The sequence below is a fragment of the Octodon degus genome, unplaced genomic scaffold, assembly GCF_000260255.1.
Source record: "Octodon degus isolate 3935 unplaced genomic scaffold, OctDeg1.0 scaffold00163, whole genome shotgun sequence".
Classification (NCBI taxonomy): domain Eukaryota; kingdom Metazoa; phylum Chordata; class Mammalia; order Rodentia; family Octodontidae; genus Octodon; species Octodon degus.
In genome coordinates, this window is record NW_004524739.1 from 3748619 (window position 1) to 3752604 (window position 3986).

The following is a 3986-nucleotide window of genomic DNA, read 5'->3' on the forward strand; positions in this document are numbered from 1 at the left end:
CCTCCTCCTCCTCCTTCTTTCTTTTGTATTTAGAACAGAGGTGTACAGGATCTCACTGCATAGCTAGCACTCGTAGTGATCCTCCTGGGTTCTTCCAGGCAGGCGCTTAGACCGCCAAGCTATCTTCCCCACCTAATAGTCCTTTCTTGCTGACATCTCGAGCCCAGGTCTGTCTGCTCTGACCCTGAGGCTCCTGATATGTTCCTTAAGGCACGACCAAGCCCCAGCTCACACACCTGCCTTGAGCCACTAAGCCTACACGTGCCTTCTCAGAGACAGATGGCCGTGCAAGCCCTAACTTACATCCAACTGCTCCCTGGACATCTGCCCCAGATGATCCATGGTGATAGGTCAGGATTCAAAGTTTCCCAGGCACCCTGACCCAAACACTGTCTTTCTTGGTTTCCCAGGCACCCTGCCCCCAAACTCTCTCCTCCTTGGCCCCATGCAGAGCCAATCCCAAAACCAAAAAGCAATCTACCTGACTTTGACCTGGGCAAGAAACCATTAAACTCTCCTTTGTTAACATTAAAGGTCCCCCACAGACCAGGTAGGCCTGCCAAGATTAGCTCTCCCTCAGCTGTTCCAGCCAGCGATCACCCTCCCTAAAGATCCTATAAAGTCTCCTGTCACCCCTTTGTTCACTGATGTCTTGGTCTGCTAGACAGCCAGCCTGCTTGATATCCCCAATAAATCTTATACTCATGTCAGAATGCCTGGCCTGGTTGATGGCATGGGTTTGTACCTTTTACACGGGATCTTGGACTCTGTGAACCCAGGAGGACTGGCATGGGTGCTGCGAGGAACAGACACAGCTCAGAGACATAGTGTTGACAACTGCTCCAGGAAACCTCTCTATCAACACTAACAGCATTCAATCACACAAGGGGACAAGAAAAGGGATGTCACTGGGGAGTGGAGAGGAATGACTGGCTGTCAAGTGTGTGTCCAGGGGCTACAGCCGCCATCTTGGTGGTGGGAGTGGGATTGTGGGTCTGGGTAACCAGCCTGCCAGGGATAACAGAGGCCAGTGCCCATGGAAGCCAGCAGTGGGATGCTTGTCACCATGTGGAACAGAAAACCCCAGAGAGCTTCATTTCTGTAAATGCACATCTAAAAAATTCCATCCAGAAGAGCTGGGGGCGGGGTAGGAGGGAAGTGTCTGTCTCTGAGTTCTGGACAGAACAAAAACAAAAACAAAAAATAAGTCTCTTGGGAATTTTTAAATGGAAGTCTGTACTTCCCTTGGGCTGATGGCTTTAATATACCTCCTAAATTTCATTTCTGAACAGAGAAGCCAAGAGATTTGCATATGATTCATCCCAGGCTGATGATACTTGGGGGCATGTGAAGAAAGCAATCAAGAACACGTGAGCAGGGGCACAGCCTCCACTCAGCTGCACAGATCTCCCACGGTTCAGACCCGAAGTGGAGGAGCTTGCAAACAAAACTTCCGAAACAGAGGAAGAATGGAAGTCCTGCAGGAGACTTGGCAGATGACAGATCAGGGAAGAGATCCAAAGAGTCTCTAATAACAGGAGGATCTAAGGTAAGTAGGTACGAAAGGAAGTCATGAAAGAAATGATCCAAGTCAAAAATAATATAACGAGATATTACAAAAAAGGGCAACAGTATGGGAAAATGGGCTTCTTCTCTCAGAATGAAATGTGAAATGTGTAACCTCCGAAATCAAGGCTCAGAGAAGTGAGAAATAAATAAAGTAGCAGATTAGGCAAAGCTAAAAGTGAACAGGAATATACACAAAGGAAACCTTTTGGGGATCGGGGGTATAATTCACTGTCAGAACATATACTTAGTGTAACTGAGACCCTGGATTCAATCCCGGCTCTCAAAAATGGGACACCTTCCAGAATACAGATTAGAAAGTCAATTTGTGGAAAATATCTGAAAGTGATATTAGATTAAAATAAGATAATCCACTCTATATAAGATAGAAATTCAAGAATATAAGAAGGGAAAAAATGAAAGTACATGATAAAGACCAAACATTTACAGGATTTATAAAAGATGATTTCCCCCCTGTATTTAGGTCAGGGTCTACAGGGTGCTCAAGGTCTCACTATGTAGATCGGACTCCTCGTGATTCTCCTGTATACAGCCTCCCAAGTGCTGGGATTACAGGAGTGCGCCACCACGCCCAGTCTCAATCACTGTCTCAGTGCACTCCGGCGGCAGGGCCAACACGGCATGCAGGGGATGGAAACCCGGCCACTGCACTCTGCCCAGGCAGGTGCTTTAGTCAGGGCCATCAGGCTGGCCCTTATAAAAGAGGATTTTATGAAATTCCTATGAATTCTAAGAAATCTAAAGCAAATCATATATCCAGATTTGCCTATATTAGTGGGAATTTATGATTAATGTACAATTATAAATATAATGCTAAGAAGATAAAAATCCAAGCACAAATGAGAAATGTGATGTTTACTTAGAAAATAGACATTATAAAATATACTTATTTATTCAGAAATATGCTAAATCTGACCCACGGTATCAGACGTGGTTAGGGGTAGTGCCTGAGCTGCAGCCTCAGGGAGCTGCTGGCTCTACATCAGAAAAGATAAAAAGGGGCCGGGGAGATGGCTCAGTGGAATAAGCGCTTCCCTGGCAAGTGCAAGGGCCTGAGTTCAAGCCCCCGTTCCCCCCCACCCCCGCAAAAAAAAGAAGAAAAGAAAAGATAAATATAAAAAAGAAGACACTGAGCAAAAGACAGCGGGCAACTGAAGAAAGACAGCCAACTACACAACAATAATAGAAACTAGAAAACACTGGGGCTCTTCTACAGCAAGAGAAAGAACTTCCGAAGGAGAATCCTACTTTCAGCTAGACCTTTGCTCACGTTCAGGGATAAAAAGAAATTTCAAGAAAAAAAAAATCCACAGTGATTTACCTCCAGGGAGCTTGTTCTAAATGAACAAATAGAAGGTGGCTTCAGGAAGGGCAGAAAGCATAAAAAGAAAGCAGGAGAAGTCTCCAGGGCACACAGGGTTGTTGCGTGTGTGGGACAAGTCCGAGCACTGGCTGACACTACCGGGACAGAGCCAGCAACGACAGGAGTGGGAACTAAGCTGGATGAGGTGGAGGCAGAAGAGGAAACGGAAGCACAACACTGGGCCTGACCTGCATGAACACGGGAGCTGGAGGTCAGGACTAAGGTCTGGATGTAATTCAGCGGGAAAGACAGACCTCTATTCGCTCTAGACTATTAAGTCAAGTATGCTTATTGTGAGATAATAAACAGAACACAGACCTTTAAAACCAGAAATGCAATGAAGAGGATGGAAGAAAATGAGTCGCGTGACTGTTCCTCTGGGCAGGCCGACCTGACTGGATTAAGAAACATCTAGCAGATTAGAAAAGCACAGTTCTGGGAGTGTCTGGGGATGGTTTCCAGAGATAACTGGCACACGGAATGGCAGATGGAAGGGGAAAGAGCCACCCTGTTGTGAGTGGCACCATTCTAGAGGCTCATAGCCTGAAGGGAAGAAAGGGAGAGAAGAAAGACCCTGACACACATCTGAGGAGCTCCGGTCAGCTTGAGGGGGCACACCCTTTGCTGCCGCTGCCTGTGGACATCAGTCTCCAACTTCTTTAACCTCCAACACAAACTCAAACCAGCCGCTCTGCAGGAAGCCTCCAGGCCTCTAGTCTTGGCCTGCTGCTGGACCTTTGATCTCTTGTGTTCCAAAGTTTCCAGATTTTTGGCTGCAGTAAGTGATTCCACCTCTATGCTCTCCTTCTCTGTAAAGTGGAGGTTGGCGGCACATTTTTCTGTTAGATGGTTCTAATTGCAGGTTCCATCTTGGAGCAGTCATCAATCCTATAATCCTGGAGGCATCAGTGAGTCAGTTCTTGTCAGGCACATCCCCAGGGCACCCTGGCCACCGCTCCAGCAGTGCTGGGAGGCAGGGACAACTGTCCTCCTCACCTGAGGTGTAGCCTGCCCAGATCACGTGCTGGGAACAGTG